The following is a 23,189-nucleotide window of genomic DNA, read 5'->3' on the forward strand; positions in this document are numbered from 1 at the left end:
ATACCGCAGTAAGAAACAATGAAATCCAGTCATTTGCAACAACATGGAGGAATCTGGAACACATCATGCTGAGTGAAGTAAGCCAGTCCCAAAGGGACAAATACCATATGTTCTCCCTGATCAGTGACAACTGACTGAACACCAAAAAGGAAACCTCCTGAAGTGAAATGGACACTATGAGAAATGGTGACTTGATCAGCATAGCCCTGACTGTTAATGAACAACTTAATACATTATCCCTCTTAGTATTTTTTGTCTGTTCTACTTAATATGACTGGTTTAATTCTGTAATTATCACACAGTTATTCTTAAGTGTTGAAAATTAACTGAAATGTGATCCCTGTTAAACATAAGAGTGGGAATAAGAGAGGGAAGAGATGTATAATTTGGGACATGCTCAAGCTGACTTGCCCCAAATGGTAGAGTTAGAAACATACCATGGGATTCCAATTCAATCCCATCAAGCTGGCATGTACCAATGCCATCTCACTATTCCAAGTGATCAATTTCAGTTCACAATTGATCATAATGAAAGGACTAAGAGTCAAAGGGAGCACATAAACAAGTCTAGTACCTGCTAACACTAACCGATAGAATAAATAAAGGGGAGAGTGATCCAACATGGGAAGCGAGATACTCAGCAGACTCATAGAATGGCGGATGTCCTAAACAGCACTCTGGCCTCAGAATCAGCCCTAAAGGCATTCGGATCTGGCTGAAAAGCCCATGAGAGTATTTCAGGCATGGAAAGCCAAGACACTCTGGCAAAAAGATCTCTGTGAGTGAGATCCCAGTGGAAAGAACAGGTCTTCAAAGAAGGAGGTACCTTTCTCTGAAGGGAGGAGAGAACCTCCACTTTGACTATGACTTTGTCTAAACAAGATAAGGGTCAGAGAACCCAGAGGGCTTCTATAGCCTTGGAAACTCATGACTGGAGCATAGGGAGATTACTGATGGCATAGACAGGGGTGTCAATTTGTAAAGTCAACAACAGGAGTCACTGTGCACTTACTCCTCATGTAGGATCTCTGTCCTTAATGTGCTGTACATTGAGACTTAATGCTATCATGAGTACTCAAACAATATATTTCACTTTGTGTTTCTACGGGGGTGCAAACTGTTGAAATCTTTACTTAATGCATGCTAAACTGATCTTCTGTAAAAAAAAAAAAAAGAAATTATCAATTCCCAACTTGACTCTCATTGGGATTAAACATGGCAATAGTTCTGATCTGATTTCATCATCATTTAAAAAAAATCATCTATTATTTTTCACTTTATGTTTCTGTGTGGGAGCAAACTGTTGAAATCCTTACTTGATGTATACTAAGCTGATCTTCTGTATATTAAGATAATCGAAAATGAATCTTGATGTGAATGGAAGGGGAGAGGGAGTGGGAAAGGGGAGGGTTGTGGGTGGGAGGGACGGTATGGGGGGGAAGCCATTGTAATCCATAAGTCGTACTTTGGAAATTTATATTCATTAAATAAAAGTTAAAAAAGAAATTCAAGAACTCCACAAACTTACATATATATATATATATATATATATACACACACACACACACACACACACACCAAATATTAATTGTCTAAGCATTTGCTATTTTTCAAATGTAGGTATTATAGTGACGAATTTAAAAAACATATACATATATATATAGTTTAAACATACATATTTAAAAGCAATAGGAGTTCCACTTTTCAGTCAAGATGTATTTTCATTTATAGTAAGTACTACCATCAGGTGGTAACCCATATTTTGTTAAAAACTACACACACTGAAACAGGTGTTCAGTCTAGTGGTGAAGACACCTGCATCCCATGTTGATGGCCTGGATTTGATTCCCAGCTGACTCTAGCTTACTGCCAATGCAGTCCCTGGGTGGCAGCATTGCTGACTCAAGTGCATGGTCCCTAATACCTATGGGAATACCAAGGGAAACCTTCCTGATTCCTAGCTTCAGCCCGGCCAGTCCTAGTTGTTGTATTTGGGCAGTGAAAAAGCAAATGGAGCTCTCTCCCCTTTCCCTCTCAATAATTTTTTAAAAAGATTTATTTATTTCAAAGACAGAGTTACAGAGAGGTAGAGATGGAGAGAGAGGATCCTCTCAATAGTTTTTAAACTACAGACTTATGAGTAACTTGCCATGTAATGAACCAAAACACAGGTAATGAATTAAGTCACAAATATATTCTGTAGCACAAACATTTTTATTTTAAACTTTTATTTGAAAGGCAAACACACACAACAATCTTCCATCCATTGGTTCACCTCCCAAATGCTCCCAACAGCCAGGCCTGGGCCAGGCCAGCCGGTAGCCAGGAACCCAACTCGGTCCCTCTGACCCATATGGGTGACAGGAACCCTACCTGAGCCACCACTGCTGTCTCCCAGGGTCTGCACCAGCAGAAGGCTGCAGTCAGGATCTGGAGCTGGGACTGGAACCCAGCCAATGACAGGGGGTGCAGGTAATCTAAGTAGTATCTTAACAGCTATGCCAAACATCCATCCTTTTATTTATTTATTTATTTATTTATTTATTTATTTATTTTTGACAGGCAGAGTTAGACAGTGAGAGATAGAGAGAGAGACAGACAGAGAGAAAGGTCTTCCTTCCGTTGGTTCACCCCACAAATGGACGTTAAGCCCGGTGCCATGCCAATCTGAAGCCAGGAGCCAGGCGCTTCCTCCTGGTCTCCCATGTGGGTGCAGGGCCCAAGCACTTGGGCCATCCTCCACTGCCTTTCCGGGCCACAGCAGAGAGCTGGACTGGAAGAGGAGCAACTGGGACAGAATCTGGTGCCCCAACTGGAACTAGAACCTGGCCTGCCGGCACCACAGGTGGAGGATTAGCCTGGTGAGCCGTGGCACCACCGCCATCCTTTTATTTTAATAAAGGACAATATAAGAAAACTGAGACTGTTTATAGGAGTGTATCTTTTGCAGAAAAGTGAGTGTGAACTCATCTGTACCTCAAACAAGGTTTACTGTTTGTGTATCCTGCTGTGTTACATATATTTGAGTAGAACTGATCTGTCGTACCTCAGTAACCACCCAACAAAAACATTTTTTGTTAAACAGCTCCTCAATGAAGTGAAGATTTCACTTTTCATTCAGACCCACTGGGTTTTAATTTGATCTTAGGTCAAATGAAGTTTTTCTGAATGTGAAAGGCCATTAGTTCTTATTATTTTTGCAGTTATTCTTAGCACTAACAATTTTTTGCATTGCTTGCTCATTTCAAAGTTTATTGCATTAAGTCAGGGACAGATAATTATGACTTTACACTGTGATTTCTAAACACAAGCTGCTATTGTGCCACATCAAGGAAATATTTGGAAATGTGACAAAAGGGATGTTTGGCACAGGGAGCCACATTTTCAGAGCCTGAGACCATCTGGCCCAGGTGACTGTTCTGGACGGTGCTCAGAAGGGTGCATGGGTTTCTGACACACAAGTTCTAAAATACTATTCTACACTCACATCTTGGACATTTTTTTCAACAAGTGAAGGTAAGGTTTAAATCAAGTCTATGGCATTTGAGAGGCAGAAGCTAAATTTTACCTGAGAAAACAATAAACACTTGTGTATCTGTGGTAGATGCTGGGTATCCAGACATCTCTACTTCCTCACAAAATCAGTTTTATATATTTAGTAAGTGCATATGTGTTTGTCTCTCTCACTAAGTGCTAACTTCTTGCAAGCAGTAATTATGTCTTCTTCATGTGTAAAACCAAAAAACAGCAGATAAGCTTCACCCATTGAAATGTCCAATCTGTTTGGTGACTTCAGAGTTGTTTAAGAAACTACATGTGCAATGCAGAATTGATGAGTAGATGTGATATATAAAAATTATAAAGATTGGGGCTGGTGCTATGACACAGCAGGTCAAAACCCCAGCCTGAAGTGCTGTATCCCACACTGGCACTGGCTCAAGACCCAGCCATTCCACCTCCAATCCAGCTCTCCACTCTGGTCTGGGAAAGCAGCACAAGGTGGCCTAAGTCCTTAGGCCCCCCGCACCCATGCAGGAGACTCAAAGGAAGCTCCTGGCTCTTGGCCTTGGACCGGAGCAGCTCCAGCCATTGCATCCAACCGGGGGGTGAACCATCAGATGGAAAGCCTCTCCCTCTCCCTCTGTGTGTGTGTGTGTGTGTATGTGTGTGTGTGTCTCCTCCCTCTGTGCAACTCTTTCAAATAGATAAATAAATCTTCAAAAAATTATAAAGAATATTCTCCATTATGTCAAAACCTTACATGAGTGATGATGAAAAACATATCATATTGTGCATAAGATGGTACACAAGGGGCTTTCATCAACAGAGTTTTCCAAAATCCGACTGCATTCTGATTATTAAAATGATCAAATTGCATTTAATTCATGGTTTCTTTTTTAAAAAAGATTTTATTTATTTACTTGTGAGAGTTACAGGCAGTGAGAGGAAGAGACAGAGACTCACTCCCCAAATGGCCACAATGACTGGAGCTGTGCCAATTTGAAGCCAGGAGCCAGAAGCCTCCTCCCAACCCCCTACGTGGGCACAAGGGCCCAAGTACCTGGGCCATCCTCTACTGTTTTTCCATGCCACAGCAGAGAGCTGGACTGGAAGAGGAGCAGCTGGGACCAGAACCAGCACCCATGTGGGATGCCAGCACCGCAGGCAGAGGATTAACCTACTACACCAAAGCGCCAGCCCCAATTCATGGTTTCTGAACTTTTGATCAATACAAAATATAAAAACATCAATTTATGATGACTGCACCCTCTGGTGGCCTATTTCACCTATTTTTTAAAAACCTCTGCAATATATTCCAGCCTCACTGCTTACAGAATACTCTATCCAGTGCGCCTGCTCCTCCCTCCTTCATCTTCCACCCCATATATGTGTGTGTATATAACACAAATATGCAGTTGTTTGAAAACACAAGCACAATATAACCTTGGATTAAAAAACTGCCCCAAGATATGTGCCCTATAAATATAACAGGGCAGGTATCTGGTACAGTGGTTAAGTCCCGACTTCGGATGCCTGTATCCCATACTAGAGTCCAGCTAGTGTGTATCTTGGGAGGCAGCAGATGATGGCTCAAGTGCTTGGGTCCCTGACATCCACACAGGAGACCCAAATTGAGTTCTGGGGTCCTTGACATCCCCAGAAGAGACTTGAATTAAATTCTGGGTTTATGGCTTTGGCCTGGCCCAGCCCTGGCCACTTCAGGCACCTGAGAAGTGAACCAGTGGATAGAAGATCTGTTTCTGCCGTTCAAACAAAATGAAAATAAATAAATAAAAACTACAACAGACTATGATGTAACTTATGGAGCTCTCTGGGCTCACAAAGGACATTTCATAGTCAAAGCATACCCTCCACTCCTTTCCTCTGACTACATTCGCAGGGAAGCTTTTCCCTGCAGAGACATGGTTGCAAGATCAGCTCTCTCTCGCAGCAGGTTAGCTTCCTCAACACTTGTGTGGCCTGTTCATTCTTTAGTCAGAAGTGGCTGATGAAACACTTCAAGTCTTCTCGCAACATCTCCAGCTTTGGGTTGTCAGATACTCTTGCCAAAATTAAGTCAAGGTCTTCAGCTTCTATTTCCATTAACGAAATATTCAACATTTTTATCAAAAAGTGAACTCTGGGTTTGTCCAATTCACTGAATTCAACTACCTTTAAAATGGAAAGTGGGAGCGATTTTGTCTTCAACAAGTGGGCCACCAGGTGAGCCAAACTGGATAAATTAATGGCTGGCAGATTTTTTCCTAAGTCCTGAAACTTGTCCCAAATGCTGAACTAGAAAGTCATCTGAAACCTCCTTTCATATTCACAAAATTTGCTGGCCAAGAATGCATAGAAAGGATTATAAGTTTTTTCTTGAAGGCAGCAATCCAAAAGCACATGGACCATTTCTCCTGCTGATCCTTCAGTCCAAGCTTTAGAAGCTTTTCAAAAGCATCCAAAAATCCTCACTGGTCATTACTGTACAGAATATGTTTCTCCTGATGTCAGTGTTCATCCTGTTTTCAGGCAAGTTCTAGTATCTTTGAGCTAACCATCCCCAGAAGCTCATTCTGTGGGTGTGAATGATGACTGCTGTTAATCATTGGGGCCCCACTCCTTGCAGACCCCACAATCCACCAGCAACCTGTCTGCTTGGCATTCAAGACACTGACCCAGGATATGTGAAGCTGAGTCTCTGTACCTGAGCCAGCGTACCAGAGCTCTCTGTCGTTTCCTGTTTCTCCACTGGCTCGAGATCATAGGCTGGAATTTTGCAAATGTCATTGTTCTTCAGCGCCAACATGGTTTCTAGCATAAACCGAACCCTGTTCTGGTCCTGAAACTTGCCACATGCTCCACTGGCTTTGGTTTGCACTTCAGCAATCAGCTCCTTCAGTGACAAGGCATCATCTTTTCTCAATGAAAAGCCCACGTTTTTCAGCATTAAGAGTATCAGTTCAATATCTTTTTCTGTGAAATTTCCAGCTAGTTTTTTAAAAATGTCAAAGATGAGTAGAGACTGCACCACGCAGAAGTTGTACAAATGGGCCATAATGGTAAACAGGTTATCACATTCTTTCCCTTCACTTCCATTTTTGTACACGTCATTGAACTTCCCCACCACAGCCTCCAGAAAGTGAGCACCAACCTCAATTCCAACAGTGTGGTGAAGAGCGCTGACCAAGAGAACGTGCTCCAACACAGTCTGCTAGGCATAGCTGCGGCAGTGACACAGCACCCATGAGGGCGGCAGCCAGGGTGTCACTCGTGTCCTTCCATGTCCGGCTCCTCCAGCTGTCCACTTACGGATGCCTGTTTGGTTCACTCAACCCGCGGTGAGGCATAAATACACACTGTTAATTAGACCTTCACATGTTTCATCAGCCTTTCTAGTTCCTCCTTCTTCTGGACATCTACTGTTCCCTCAGCTCGCCTCCCATGGGATGGGATGTACTTTTCGGCACTTTCATAGAGACTCTGGTCCTCTGTATCACCATCCTCTGAAGAGCTGTCACTCTTGCCTTCGTCTTCTGCGAAGGGGACTCTCTTTCTCCCCCTTCCCTCCCGAGTCGCCCTTTCTGCTTCTTCCTCTTCCTGTTGCACACCCTCATGCTCGCTCTGCGATCCCTCACCTGCTTCCTGAGCTTTCTCTTCCTCTTCTACATCTTCCTGCTCGTCCTCACTTTCCTCCTTGGAGTCACTCTCTAGATCCCTCTCGGGGGTGTCTCCGCAGCGTCCTCCACCTCCTCCCCCCCCTCACTGCTTTCGTACAAGCTGCTGCTTTTCCCAGACTCCAGGGCTCCCAGAATATAGTCCAACCCATCGCGTGCAAAGCTAAGCGGCACGGAGCTGCCCTCGCCTTTCCTTTTCCGCTTGCTCAAGCCAAGGCAGCGCGCCCCCTTTCGGATCTCGCGGTCCTCCTCCTCCTCTTTGGCCGAGAGAAGTGCCCGTTTTCGTGTAGCGGTGTTGGCGGCCGCTGAGGGTCTGGTCTGCGCAGAGGGAGACTTGGCCGGGGGTCAGGGGGTCTTGGCCGTGGGTGGTGGCGGGTGCCTGGCTGACGACGGGTCCTTACAGGCGGCACGGCGGGCGCTGTCCTCCTCCTCCCCTGATCAAGGGACTCCAGGGCTCTGGGTGCTGCCTGCCATCCTCTGCAGGCGGCGGGCTTTCCTCAAGCGTCCTTTCTCCTTTCTCAGCTCCTTGTGGCTTTTCTCACCGCTGGGGCGGGAGCCCACCCAGGCACCGCGGCCCTTGCAGCCACTGGGAGCCTTACCTGGCTTTCCTATTCAACTGGGCCATGCGCCCCCCGCCCCCGCCCCGAATGTGTTTTCAAAACGTGATGCCCTTCTTGAAAACGTGTTTAGATTTGTAGTTGTATCATGCTATGATAAACAATCGCGGTGTATATATTGATAAGGAGTATATTTAATCAAAAATTTTACTTGAATGCTGAATGACACAGTAAATGATGCATGAGAATGAATGACCGTATAAACACCCTATGTTATACACTAACCACAACAGGGAAAAATATTTAAAACAAACCACCCTTGACTTGGTTAGCATTTTCAAAAATAATACACCAATACATTACACCTTTGAAGAATTGACATTTATGGGGCTGGCACTGTGACATAGCAGGTAAAGCCGCCACTTTCATGCCAGCATCCCATATGGGCCCTGGTTCGAGTCCCAGCTGCTGTACTTCCAATCCAGCTCTCTGCTATGACCTGGGAAAGCAGTGGAAGATGGCCCAAGTCCTTAGGTCCCTGCACCCATGTGGGAGACCTGGAAGAGGCTTCTGGTTCCTGGCTTCAGATCGGCACAATTCTGGTTGTTGAGGCCATCTGTGGAAATGAACCAGTGCATGGAAGACCTCACTCTCTCTCTCTGCCTCTGCCTCTCTGTATCTCTTCCTTTCAGATAAATAAATACATCTTAAAAATTGACATTTGTATCTTATAGGATTATTTGAGTTATAAAGACTTTTTATCCAAACATATATCCAAATGTATTCTTTCTGCAGCATTCTGTATCATTGTCATGGCAGAACAGGATGTACTAAATTTAGAACAATCAAGAACTTATTTAATTAAAAACATTTAAAAATATTTGGGTAGCATTTGCTCTGTTGAGGAATTTATATAGTAGTATTGATTGCACATAAATGTGAAGAAACCAATATTAAGTCATGCCATTATTAAAAAATAAAGAGGGGCCGGCGCTATGGCTCTTGGTTATTCCTCCACATAAGGCACTGGGTTCTAGTGCCGGTTGCTCCTCTTCCAGTCCAGCTCTCTGCTGTGGCCCAGAAAGGCAGTGGAGGATGGCCCAAGTGCTTGGGCCCTGCACTCACATGGGAGACTGAGAGGGAACACCTGGCTCCTGGCTTTGGATCGGCATAGTTCTGGCTGTAACGGCCATTTGGGGGGAAGACCTTTCTCTCTGTCTCTCTCTCTCTCACTGTCTATAACTACATGTCAAATTAAAAGAATAGAGTGATCTCTTTCTCTCTTCCCTCTCTGTTGCTTTCTCCCTTTGAAACAAATAAAATAAATTTTAAAGAGAATTCAGGCAGGTACGTTTAACAAAAATTACACAAGTGGCTTGCTTTAAGGGAAGTCCTGCCTCCCTCATCCCCAAAGAGCAACAGGAGACAGTGGTCAAAAGACTTGCAGGGAAGCTGTCTCGGTGGAGGGCTGCCCACTAGGAGGTCTCTGCACAGCTCCCAGGAGCTCTCAGGCAGTCCCAGAGGAGGCATCATCCAACAGGAGATACTTGGCTAGGCACTGAGAGCCGCACAAGAACTTGGGTGCTCTAGGAGCACTGAGTCCCTGACCACAGCTTCTGTGGAAAACGCCTGCCCCAACCCTGCCCAGAGTCTGGCTTGGGAGAGCAGCTTCCCCTAGCAAAGGCCTTATGACTGCCAGTGCTCAGGCCTGGAGGAGCCTACATTGGATGCTGGCCTGCAGCCGGACTTCCCCAAAACAAGTTTCTTTTGTTATTGACAAGAGCTATAAGCTATAATTTATTTTTATCCATAATGTAAACATATTCAAAACTAAAGTAACAAAACTTCATGTTAATATTAAATGATACTTTTTCTGATAGCTTGAAATAATTTATCAACCACCCAAAACATCTGGCTTTGATAGATTGTTTGCTTACTGTTCTTATTGTTGAAACAAATTTTCTACCTTATAAATGTCAAATTCATGAGGAGAATCCGGAAACTCACTTCCTCAGCTTTCTTTTCAGTTGTTCTGTAAGCATCTCACCTAGAACTCAACGCAATCCTTAAAACCCTTCAATCTTTACTTCTGTCACTACGTGCAATTTAGATACATTCCAAAATTAACTCAAGGGTCAGGTAACTTTAGAAACACAGCTGTAAATGCACTGTTCATTGGACAAGAAAGTAAGAAAATGTCTAAAGACAAAAAGGAGCAGTTGAAAAGCTGAGCAGGGAGAGATAGAGTTAGAGGTAGAAATAGAGAGAGAGAGGGAGAAGGAGGCGGGGGAGAGAGAGATTTTCAAACCAGCTTTAGATCTTTGGATTATCACTGATCCTAAATAAACTTGCATCATCAGCCTCTCTCTCCATGAGCCGGCAGATCCTGCATCTGAACCGGGGCTGCAAAGCCTATGATCGTGGCCAAGACCAAGAAGAAGGCGGAGGGCAGTGTTCACGGAGGAAGACTTCCAGAGGTTCCAGCAGGAATACTTCAGCAGCTAGGCTCCCTGGGAGCCCCGGGGGACTAGGCCACAGGCCCAGCCTCCTCCAGCTGCCCTCCTCTGCTGGCTCCAGCACCCTGCTGTGCGAGCCCTGCACCGCTTGACCAGGAGGTGGCGATGGAGGGCCAACCTGGTCTGGGAAGCCCTGGACCTGGAGCGCAGGGAGGGTGGAGTGGAGCTGGTGAGGTGGAAGCCCTGGGAAGGATTTGTACGTGGAATGGAGTGGACGTCTGCAAGTTAAGGATGTTCACTCAGCATCTGCATCTGCTGCAAAGGACGTTTCTGTTTTGTTTGCTTTGGCTGGGAGGTGCCCCTGGGCTGTTTGCTGTGGAGAGAGGCCAGTTACTGGCAGCCACACCTCCTGTACTAGGAAGATGGGACTGGGGTGGGCTTCCAGGTTTTGATAAACATGGGCCCAGGAGCTGTGTGTGTGCTGCTGCCTCCCGTCTGGCACCAGGGTCCTCTGTACCCCATGGCACTGGGCAGTGCTCAGCTCCAGGTCAGGAGTCCTGCAGTGCCTGCCGAACCCCAGAAGTGCCTCCTGCCCTGGGAGTGGCAGCCACAGTGGAGAAGGTGGCCCTAGAGGCAAAGATTGCCCCACAGCTGCTGGGCCTTGTCCCCAGAAGCAGGTGCCACCCCCAGCCTCCTAGGGACCCAGGCTCTGCTGTGGTCACCCACAGGTTCCAACCAGTGCCCTGCACCCAAGGGCTGGGCCACAACCCATGTCCTCCTTAGCCCAGAGTGCTGGCTTCTGCTAGGGGGCATCCATGAGTCCTGAGGCTGGGTCGGGTGGGGAGAGGCACAGCCCTCCAGCACCGGCCAGGATGGGCTCCACAGTGCTGGAGTAGAGGCTGCCTGTGTGAGAGAGGGTTCCCCACCACAGCCGCCTCCACTGCTCTGCTCTGGTCTCTGGCCAGCTTTCCATCCCATGAGCAGGACAGAGGGGCCCCAAGCTGCCCAGGGCCAAGCTACCCAGGAGGTCAGGGCCAGCTGGAGAGGAGGAAGAGAAGGGAGGCACTGGAGCGAGGAGCCAGGATCTCAGTCAGTGTCTCCCACAGAGTGGAAGGACCCAAGTATTTGAGCCATCACCTGTGGTTCACCTAGCAAGAAGCTGGGTGCAGCGGGGCTGGGGCTCCAGCCCGGGTGCCTCAGTACAAGGTGGGGGCACCCCAAATGGCATCAGCAGATGCCCACCACTTGCTAACTAGCTCAGCAAGAGGTCGGCTCAGCCACTTGCTCAAGGCCATTTGCATCACAGAAGAACAGGCTGACTGAGGACACACTTGTGGCCATGGCACTTGCTGTACCCAGGCACCTCTCATGCCAGGAGGAGGCAAGCAGGGGTCCTAGCCTTGTCCTGCTCCTGAGGTCTGCAGCCGTCTCCCCTCCTAATGACACCAAGTAGTGCCAGGGGCAGGGGGCTGCGTGCCCATGTCCCTCTGCAGCCAAGGTCACCGCTGGGCTTCTGCCCCACAGGTCAGGGGTGAACAGTTCCCATGGATGATTCTGGTCCAGTGACCAGGAGGCTGCTGCAGGCCTGTGGGGGTGGTGTGTGCTGGTCAACAAGGGGACGCTATTCTGTCACACTCAAGCCAGGGCTGAAAGGACAGAACAGGAAGAGCCCCCGCATTGACCAAGACCTGTGTAGATGTGAAAGTGCCAGAGGCTGACATGTCTGGGCCCAGACTCTGAGGAATCCACAGTGCAACCAAAAGGGTCCCAGGCAGACTTCCTGTTCCACTTCCGGTAGGGCTGCTTCTGCTTGCACCACCTGAGGACCTGGCCAAGAGCAGTGGGCCAGGAGTGGGATGGGACTGCCCCACGGGACCCCAGCAGGGCGGGCTGCAGGCTCACCCTGGCAGGACACCAGCCCTGCTAGGGCCAGGCTGCTGGAACCCAGGTCTCCTGCCACCTCTTCCAGTGTCTGCCCTCACCTCCCTGGGGTCTTTCTGGGGTGGGTGCTTGCCCTGGACTCCACATCCATCCAGTGCCCACCACCCTGTCCACCTTGGTGTCTGACACTCCTCCAGATGTCCCCAGCATGGGGGCTCCCTGGCTGCCAGCCACCCCTCCTAGTATAGCCCAGCCCAGGGCCAGGTGCACCCCAGCATCCCCCACCTTGCCCACCATCTCACGCTGTCTCAGTGCCCAGCACAGCAGGGACAGTCGTGGGGGACAGAAAAGGCCATTTTCTGCCCTCAGCCACCTGCAACCTAGTCCCAGACACCAAGAGAAGATGCTGAGCTGGGACCCTTTGGCCACTCCCAAGGACCCAGTAGAAGCCTGGCCCCCAGTCATATGGTGAGTCACCTCTGTGGGGTGCCACCCTGGCCAATTGTGTCCAAGGACAGGCAGGGGCTGCAAGTGGCCACACACCAGCCTCCCCGGGCCCCTTGCTCTGTGCTGGGCACTCAGGCACCTGCCTCTGTCTCTGCTGAGCTCGGCCTCTGTCCAGGCCACATCCACTCCAAAGTCCAGGTCTGCTCGGGATGCCTGGGGAACAGCAAGTGCCAAGGCCCTGAGGTAGGAATGAGCTGAGCAGAGAGGTCAGAGGGGCTGTGTGGAGCAGGGCACAGGCCCACAGGGTACAGGAGCAGGGGGAGGGGTGCAGCCAGTGTGGGTGCCCCCTCCCTGGCACATTCCCCAGCTCCCAAATGACAGCTTGACCACTGAGGGGCATTGGCCCTGTGGCCAGGTGTGGCCCTGGCCCAGGTGGCTGGGTCACCTCTGGGGCTGCTGCCCCTGTCCCCTCCTCTCAGCTCTCAGCACCCTCTGCCTGGCACCATCCTTATCCCTCAGGCTCAGCCAGGTACCCCTTGGGCAAAGCAGGCTCGGTATTGGGATCTTGGCAATGGTAGATCACTTCTTACCTTGAAAAAAACCAGCAGTCACAAAACCAAAATGAGGCACAGAGCAAGGACTAGAAACAGCAGGAATTGGGGCGAGGGGCAGCACTGTAGCACAGCAGTAAAACCACTGCCTGCAATGCCAACATCCCATGTGGGTGTTGGTTTAAATCCCAGCTGCTTGCTTCCAATCCAGCTCCCTGCTAATGTATCTGGGGAAGCAGGAGACCTGGATGGAGCGCCAGGTTCCTGGCTCTGGCCTGACCTGGCCCAGCCCTGGCTGTGGCGGCCACTTGGGGAGTGAACCAGAGGATAGAGATTCTCTTAAGTAAGAAAATGTAAGAACCGAGCCCTCCCTCCCCAGCAGCTATGCCAGTGGGGGCCTTGGACACCCTTTATCCTCGAGCCCCTCCCCCAAGTCACCATTTTCAGGGAAGAGTTCAGGTTTCCTGGAACCTGAGAAACTTCCCCATTGTTGGGGATCCCGGGCCACACCCCTCGTTCTTGGAAGCCTTGGCTTGACCACAAAGCGCTAAGGCCCTCCTTCCAACCTTATGGAGGCCTCTGCCCTGAGAACCAGAGCCGTGTGCCACACCATGGTGCTGCCCGGGCTGAAGCCGCCCCTGCTCCCTGCCCCGTGGCCTCACTGCAGAAGGGGCCATGTCCTTTAACCAAGGTGTTTGGCCTGGAGCCTAGTGCCGATGGCTCTTGCAGCCTTGCCAGCTGGGAGGTCTCCGTAGGTGCTGTCAGGCAGCCTGAGTTCTGGAAGGCAGCCATGTGGGCAGGTGTCCTATTGCCAAGGGTCAGACCCTACCAACCCCACCTCTGCCTCTGGCCAGCTTCCTGCTCTTGTGCTGGGGATGAGGTCCGTGGGAGACCCGGATGGAGTTCCTGGTACCCACCTACAACCCGGCCTAGCCCCAGCTGTTACAGGGACTTAGGGAGTGAACCAGCACCAGTATTTCCCTGTCTGAAAAATCAGTTTGACCTATGGAGACAGAAGGAAAACTCCAAGGTCACACAGCCAAGGAGGGGAAAAGCCAGCGTGGTTCTAGAACCTCTTAACACTTAGGGGGATATCTGGGTGGCTCCCCGAGATTAAGACAAGGGAGACCCATGTGGGGGATTTGAGAAACTCAAAGATGACAGGTCCCAGACTGTGACAGCCCCTCCCTCTGGTGGCGTGTATTCAAACTGCTGGCCTGGAACACCAGAGTCTGGCCTCAAACCCAAGTAAAGCCCCAGTTTGGGGCGGGTGCTGTAGAGTAGCAGGTAAAGCTGCCTGCAGTGCCAGAATCTCATGTGGGTGCCAGTTGAATCCCATCTGCTCTACTTCCAATCCAGCTCTCTGCTGTGGCCTGGGAAAGCAGCGGAAGATGGCCCAAGTCCTTGGGACCCTGCACCTCTGTGGGAGACCTGAAGAAGGTCCTGGCTTCAGCTCAGCCCAGCCCTGACCATTGTGGCCATTTGGCGAGTGAACCAGCAGATGGAGGACCTGTCTCTGTAACTCTGCCTTTCAAATAAATCTTAAAAAAAAAAAAAGAAAGAAAGAGAGGGGGAGGGGGGGTGGAAAGAGAGATTTTCAAACCAGCTTTAGATCTTTGGATTACTGCTGATCCTAAATAAACTTGAATCAGCCTCTCTCTCCCTCTCTGTCTCTCCACTTCTATGCTACCCTCTCTACCTCTCAATAAATTTACAAACTTGCAAAATGAATATAATGGTTTCCTCTATTGTTAACACCTTACCACATTATAGGGCATTTGTCATGACTAATGAAACACAATTATAACTCTCCTTCACACTTGGTTTTTCTTTCATTTTTAATAATAATGTTCTATTTCTGGATCCTGTCCAAGATACCACAGTATTTCATGTCATCACGCCTCATTAACAACTTTCCCAATAACCATTTCTGATACTGCCCTTGGTTTTAATGCTCTTGACATACTTGAGGCATATTGGTCAGGTAGTACACAATGACCCTCAATTTGAGTCTGTAGGTCATGGGCTTCTATTTTGAGGTTTCTGAGACTTGGGGAGCAGGAACAAAAGTCAAAGGTCTACTCAGGCTGCCTCTTCCTGTAAGCAATGCTTGCATAATACTGAGTCCACAAAACAAAATACTCTCAATGTAAGGGTAAGATTGAAGCAAATTGGCCAACTCAGAAATAAATCAAAGCCAAATTTATTGTCTGTCATCAGGATTGAATAGAGACAAAAATAATCTCACCTGAGAATACATTTAAAATCTGGACCACAAGCAGGTATGCAGCCCAAATTTGCAAAACTTCTTGTCTAAAATCATTTTTTCAATCCAAAGACATAGTTTCATTGGTTGCAATATAGTGATTTTTTATTGGCCCAGCACAAGCAAACTGGTGAAATCTTTATACCACGCTGTAAACAAGGCCAACAGAAAAAGTTCTAAGTGCCTAAATTCACAGAAGAAAGCAAAGATAAAGACACCATGAACTGATCAGCAGAATGAGACAGAACACTTCTTATGTCTGAATTAGGTGACACAAAGCACAGCTGTAAGTATGTTGAGTAAGAGTAAAATCAAAAGGGGAAAGAGGGAACACAGGGCATTCTGATCCAAAGGGTGTCATTTGGAGTAGATCAATATTCCTGCAGAGGACAATCAGAAAACTGCATCCAATCCAAAAGTTATGTTTCCTGGAATCAGAATGACAGGAGAAACAAGAGGACTAAGATTATAAGAAGAAAATCACAGAGAGACAAAGACCTGGTCTGGATTTTATTGCTTGGAATATCTGAAAACTCTAACAAAAACAAAACATGCAGCCTGTCACGTAGCATGGTAGGCTAAGCCTCCGCCTGCAGCGCTGGCATCCTGTATGGGCACCAGTTTGTATCCTGACTGCTCTTCTTCCCATCCAGCTCCCTGCTGTGGCTTGGGAAAGCAGTGGAAGATAGTGTAAGTGTTTGGACACCTGACACCCACTTGGGAGACCCAGAGGAAGCTCCTGGCTCCTGGCTTCAGATGGGCGCAGCTCCAGCTGTTGTGGCCATTTGAGGAATGAGTCAGCAGATGAAAGACCTTTCTCTCTGTCTCTCCCTCTCTCTGTCTGTAATTCTGTCTCTCAAATAAATAAATAAAACCTTAAAAATGCAAAAAAATGCATAAACAGAATCAATTCACTATTAACAATGAGCACATTATATTCCTATATCTAGGAGAAAAAACTGATAATTTTAAAATGGTGCTTTAGTAATTAGCTATTCATGTTTTTAAATAAATAGTTAGATTACTTCCACACAAATGTATAAAAAATAATATCAAGTAGTAGAATGTGTGTAAAAGCAACAATGGGAAATGTTTAAAATGATTTAATTTTTATGACCTTGGGGAAGGAAGATATAATAAAAAGTGTGACTTTTAAGTCCTGGCCGATTTCAAACCCCACTCCTCCTTCTGCTCCTATTTCCCAATGTCTGGAAAAGCTGATGGGAAACTCTGCTGCTCTCCATTCTGGTCTGGAGTGAGGATCAAACTATGGGAGCCTCTGCTGTGCCATGACTCCACCCCTAACTGCTGCCATAACCCCAGGACAGTCTCCCTGTACTGACCCCTCAAGCCTCTGTGGAACAGCTTCGTAAGCCTGCCCTGCCCTCCCCACAAAGCCTCATTATAGAAATAACAAAAGCTTTCATAACCTCAGGTTTGTGTATTTTGTCAGCATCTCAACATCTGAGCCCAAGTTTGGGTTGGGGTTGATCCTGTTATGTGATCACAAAAGAGTAACTGCTTTATTTATTTATTTGTTTTTTGACAGGCAGAGTGGACAGTGAGAGAGAGACAGAGAGAAAGGCCTTCCTTTGCTGTTGGTTCACCCTCCAATGGCCGCCGCGGCCGGCGTGCTGCGGCCGGTGCACCGTGCTGATCCAATGGCAGGAGCCAGGTACTTATCCTGGTCTCCCATGGGGTGCAGGGCCCAAGCACTTGGGCCATCCTCCACTGCATTCCCTGGCCACAGCAGAGAGCTGGCCTGGAAGAGGGGCAACTGGGACAGAATCCGGCGCCCCGACCGGGACTAGAACCTGGTGTGCCAGCGCCGCAAGGTGGAAGATTAGCCTAGTGAGCCGTGGCGCCAGCCAAGAGTAACTGCTTTAAAAGTTTTATAAACAAAAGAACAGGGGCCAGCACCATGGCGCACTAGGTTAATCCTCTGCCTGCGGTGCTGGCATCGTACAAGGACGCCGGTTCTAGTCTCGGTTGCTCCTCTTCCAGTCCAGCTCTCTACTGTGGCCTGGGATAGCAGCAGAAGATGGCCCAAGTCCTGGGGCCCCTGCACCCGCATGGGAGACCAGGAAGAAGCACCTGGCTCCTGGCTTCAGATCAGCACAGCTCTGGCCATTGCGGCCATTTGGAGGTGAACCAACAAAAGGAAGACATTTCTCTCTGTCTCTTTCACTGTCTATAACTCTACCTGTCAAATAAATAAATAAAATTTTAAAAAAGGAAAATATATACTATAAAAATCAGAAATTCTGCTAATTAGGATACATCCTGAAGAATGGAAAGACATGTTGCATCCTAGGAAAATACATTTGGAGTTTCATATGCCTCATGAAACTACTCAGGTCGATAAATACATTTGATGTACACATGTTTAAAAATCACATATTGCCCACATGATAAATGGGAAAAGATTTGGGTAAGTATTTCCCAGATGAGAAAATAGGAAAGGCCATGAAAAGAAAAGGAAAATCTCATCCTCATTAGTGATGACAGAAATGGTAAATAATCCACACTAGAATATACATTTATGCTCTCCATTTTGCATAGTTAAAAATCTGGCAACAACAGATGTGTTGTGGTATGCAGCTCCTGGACCTGCTGGTGAGAGTGAAAATCAGTGAGCCATTTTGAAAATTATATCTGGGGGCCCTGTGCTGTGGCATAGCAATTAAAACCACAGCCTGCAGTGCCAGCATCTCATATGGGTGCTGGTTAGAGTCCTGGCTGCTCCACTTCCAATCCAGCTCTCTGCTATGGCCTGGGAAAGCAGTAGAGAATGGACCAGGTGCTTGGGCCCCTGCACCGTAGTGGGAAACCCAGAGGATGCTCCTACCTCCTAGCTCCTGGCTGTGGATCGGCCCAGCTCTGACTGTTGTAGGCATTTGGGGAGTGGACCAGCAAATGGAAGATATCTTTCTCTCTCCCTCTCTTTCTCTCTCTCTTTGTTTTTTTCCTTCCCCCCTCACTCCCTACCACCCTCTGCTTCTGTCTCTTTGTAACTCTGCCCTTGAAATAAATAAATTAATCTTTTAAAGAAAGAAAATTACATTTGTATCATTTGGAAAGTTTGGATATATATATATATATATAATATAAATATATGTATATAAAATGTATTGCCCAGTAATTCTAATCCAAATCCCGGTACAATGCTCTGTCTTTTCTCATTCCTGAGTATGCCACTTTAATGACAACTAGATGTAATTTCTAATCCAATTCTGCTACATACTTTCACCTGTTTCTTGTTTGCTGGACTTCTACTTATTTTTGTATCTGTTATATATCTATAGCTTTGCATAGAAAATTACAAAGTTGCTCACATTCTTTTATCTAAAAAGTACCTTTCTGAAAGTATTTGCACACAGATAATTATGTTAGAATTACTGAGTCAACTCCCTTCCTTTTTAATGTTTGCTTTAATTAAATGTCATGCAACTTACCTTACTTTACTAAAGTAGAAGGATTTACTGGGATGGTATATGCAAACTAATAGAGGGTCTAGAACTGTTTTTTCTCATTAAATAGGAACTATTTCTAAATGGAAATTTAAAAGTAGCTTGAATATTTTATTTCCTCATTATGAGTGGTAACAGGCAGTAATTTGTTCTAGTTTTATTTTTATTTTATTTCCTTATCAACCCTTTGAAACTAAGATTATTAGTTTTGTATATCATATATTAGGCCCATATTTATAAAATATCTTGTTGAAGAAAAAGTGTAAATAAAAATCTTTTTTCTTTCACATATTTTGTTTTTTATTCAAAGGTTCCTTTTTAAAAATAATTTATTGTTTGGGAGGTGGAGAGTCACACATAGAAACAGTCAAAGACAGAGAAATCCGGTTCACTCCTTAAATAGCTAAAACAAATGGAGCACCCACAGCCAGGAGCTGGGGATTCCCACAAGGAGCAGGAACACAATTGCTGCCTCCCAAGGCCTGTACCATCAGGAAGCTGGAATCAGAGTAGAGACCAGGAATCCAACCCAGGTGCTCTGATGTAGGACATGACTTCCTAAACAGTAGGCCAGATGCCTGCCCCAAGAATCATCACTAATAATTAATACTGGACTTTTGGACTTAAGAGTTTTGTTTCTGAAAAGCATTTTGCATTGTGAAATGTAAAATAAACTGTGTTAAGTATGAATATCATAAATATACCATGAGTTGAATTGTGTCTTATATCATGCAGATCTCAAGAGATATTTTTGTTTTGTCTGCTACATTTGACTATATATATTTCATAATCACCAGTCCTTCCAGAGTGCCAAGATTCTTAGCTTTACAACAGATTGAACAGTGGAGATCTATTTGTAATTAATGCTAATCATGAATCCACTGAAGACATTTCAGAAGCTATTTTCAACTTATCCATAGTTATCACCCCTTGATTTGTTGTGTAAGATAATTATATAGGCATTTCCATTCTGTTCTAACAACACAAGACTAAAAATTGCCATTTAGTCTAATAAACCATGTTTTCCTTGGCATTGAATGTTGCACTTTGTTATCAACTTCCTGCCTAAGGAAACCTCTCAGATGCAATACACTCATCATAGTGGAAAGCAGAGGTGAGCTAGTGCACAAATAATCTCCAAGAGCAAAAGCAGAGATCCAAAAAGAATTTGTATTTGCCTTGATGTTAAACTTTAATGATTTATTTCTCAGCAATATTTCATCACAATCAAGCTTGTTGGACAAACATTGAAATGAATTTTTTAAAGATTTATTTATTTCTTTGAAAGTCAGAGTTACACAGAGAGAGGAGAGGCAGAGAGAGAGAGAGAGAGAGAGAGAGAGAGAGAGAGGTCTTCCATCCAATGATTCACTCCCCAGATGGCCGAAATGGCTGGAGTTGCACTCATCCAAAGCCGGGAGCCAGAAGCTTCTTCCAGGTCTCCCACCTGGGTGCAGGAGCCCTAGGATTTGGTCCATCTTCTACTGCTATCCCAGGCCATAGCAGAGAGCTGGATCAGAAGTGGAGCAGCTAGGTCTTGCACCGGCGCCCATATGGGATGCCAGCACTTCAGGCCAGGGTGTTAACCTGCTGCACCACAGTACCGGCCCCTGAAATGAATTTGAACAGTAGACATTCGTTTATGGCTATCTGAAACCTTATAAGTTTTTTCTCTGGTATTAATGCCTGTAAAGGCATGTAGGAAATTCTTTCTGCCAATTCTTCAACCAGTTTTGATAGAATTTAACTCACAACCACTTTGTACATGTGATCATTAATGATTCATCAGTAACATTTTGATTTAGGGGCTGACACTCAGCAGCCTGTGGACTCCGAATCATGTACTTTCTGCTCTTCTTCTGACCCATCCCTCTGCTAATGGCCTGGGAAAGCAGCAGAAGATAGCTCAGGTACTTCGGCCCCTGCACACACTTGGGAGACCCAGAAGTTCCTGGCTCCTGGCTTTGGATTGGCTCAGCTCTGGCCATTGCAGCTATTTGGGGAATGAACCAATGGATGGAATACCTCTCTCTCTCTTTCTCTCTCTCTCTCTCTCTCTCTCTCTCTAATTCTGCCTCTCAAATAAATAATAAACCTTTAAAAACATTTTGATATTTACCAAATATGGGACATAAAATCTTTCCTATTGGGTAAAAATTGAAATTCTTCATTTTCTTTATTTTAAAGAGTGACACAGAGAGATGGAAAGGCATAGAGAATGAATCTTCTGGTTCATTCCTCAAATGACTGCATTGGTGGGGGCTGGGCCAGGCTGAAGCCAGGAGCCTGGAACTTCAACTGGGTCTCCTACATGCATTGCAGCGGCACAAGGACTTGGACTACCTGCTGCTGTTTTCTCAGACATATTACCAGATGGCTGCACTGGACGTTGAGTAGCCAGGACTCAAATCAGCATTCTGCTATGGAATGCTAGCATCACAGGCAACAGTATTACCCAGTGTGCCACAACACAGGTCTTGTGGGAAAAAATAGTCTTGATATTTCCTACTACTCTCGGTAGTCTAATCTTTTTTTTTTTTTTTGACAGGCAGAGTGGACAGTGAGAGAGAGAGACAGAGAGAAATGTCTTCCTTTGCCATTGGTTCACCTTCCAATGGCCACCGCAGCCGGCACGCTGCAGCCAGTGCACCACGCTGATCCGATGGCAGGAGCCAGGTACATATCCTGGTCTCCCATGGGGTGCAGGGCCCAAGCACTTGGGCCATCCTCCACTGCACTCCCTGGCCACAGCAGAGAGCTGGCCTGGAAGAGGGGCAACTGGGACAGAATCTGGCACCCCGACTGAGACTAGAACTCGGTGTGCCGGCGCCACAAGGAGGAGGATTAGCCTAGTGAGCCACGGCGCTGGCTGGTAGTCTAATCTTGATGCATAAAAGTGCTAAATCTATCTTGCTAAAGCAGTCAGCATTTAAAGCCACTGGGAAAAAAAAACAAAATGAGTTATAGAGATGTCCATTTCAGTTCTGAATCAAATTGCATTCTATTTAAATTATACTAATCTATTTTGCAGCTACATAATCCAATAGCACATTTTCTTTTTCTCTTTTACTTGTTTTCTTTCCATATATTTGATTTCAATTCTCTGTCATTGGTGAAAAATTTCTTAATTTATGAAGCTTGTGCTTCCAAACCAGACATAAATAAAGAACAGAAGAAAAGCAAGTAATGACAGAGAAATTATTGATAAGTATAATATTTCTCCATTTTGTAGGCAAGGTGTTCATATGATCAATCAAAAATTGTGCATTCATGTGTAGAAATGATTAGATGATAATAATAAATGTTGGAAAATGTAATAAAAGTCCTACCCAACTAAATATTGGGGGTAACAAAATTGTTATAGGAAGATATAGTCCCCTTGATTAATGTCTGTGTGATTTATTTCTCTGAACATTTGTTGAACCAAGTCCTATTGGCAGCCCATTCTTGATGAGATGAGGATGATAAGATCAGCAGTCTTGTGGATGAGCTTTATTTTCTCATTGTTTGCAAGCACAATCCCAAGCTGGAATTTAGAATCACTTCATTTTTGTTAATCCAGTGTTTTGACATATAGATGAGAGAGCATAGAACATTACAATTTGGATTCATTTCTTCTACACTAATTTCTCCTTCTAGTGTACACTCACTCAGTCTGGAGACCTTGATGATTCAGTAAACCAGATCTGCTATGAGCAGCATCACTGATGGATGGCACTCCCAACTGCCCTTTTGGATCCACCAGTGCATTTGTGTAGAGGTCACACTTCCCAGGAAGTAACTGGCATTTGTGGGTGCACTAATGAAGAACATTCACTGTGACAAGAGATCTTTCAATTAGGCTACATCGGTTCAAACACTCCTGAGTTATATTGCCAAAATAACAAAATGCTGTTTTTCCTCAAGTTATCTCTCCCAGCTCAAGTCTTTTTATGCTTACTTCCTCCTGTTTAAAAATTGGTCTTTGCAGGATGTTTCCATTAAGGCAATTCAGCAATATTACATTTATGGAGGGTAAACCCAATTACCTACTTGAATTACATTATGAATAAGTATATTTGAATTCCTAGAAAAATCTATGGAAGTTTTATGCAGAATTTAAGAACATCTAAATGCCTAGCCTGGTAAGTCTTCTGCATCTATTTTCATGACTACACATGGTGTTTGTATTCTGTTGTCTCTGGTTTCTTTCTAGCCACGGCCACTGATACTTATCAAGTTTCTACCTTCTACGGTACTCTACTTGGTTATGGGATTAGAAAGACTAATAAGGTATGACAATATCAATTGATTAATGGAGTAGAAAGCCATGTGAGATATTTGCTCGTGGCTATTCTATTCCAGTAGTTCTGGTAGTGAAGGTCTGTACATGATAATGCTATGGGA

The 23,189-nt window shown here is 45.9% G+C and overlaps 1 long non-coding RNA gene and 1 pseudogene across 2 annotated transcripts in view; both read right to left on the bottom strand.

Annotated features, from left to right (window-relative positions):
- Positions 1-5,389: 5,389 nt before the first annotated feature.
- LOC100351068 (nucleolar MIF4G domain-containing protein 1 pseudogene) lies at positions 5,390-12,366 on the bottom strand (annotated as a pseudogene).
- Positions 12,367-15,304: 2,938 nt separating this feature from the next.
- Positions 15,305-23,189, bottom strand: part of LOC149120530 (uncharacterized) — a 60,121-nt gene continuing 52,236 nt past the window's right edge. Inside the window, exon 5 of one of the 2 annotated variants that reach the window (XR_016226210.1) lies at positions 15,305-15,761. This is a non-coding gene — a long non-coding RNA (uncharacterized LOC149120530). Of the gene's footprint in view, positions 15,762-20,127; positions 20,414-23,189 lie in introns of those variants that run through there. The other variant, XR_016226212.1, reaches the window with a different exon arrangement.

The sequence above is a fragment of the Oryctolagus cuniculus genome, chromosome 19 (assembly GCF_051225735.1).
Source record: "Oryctolagus cuniculus isolate XC-2025 breed Fujian yellow rabbit chromosome 19, ASM5122573v1, whole genome shotgun sequence".
Lineage (NCBI taxonomy): Eukaryota > Metazoa > Chordata > Mammalia > Lagomorpha > Leporidae > Oryctolagus > Oryctolagus cuniculus.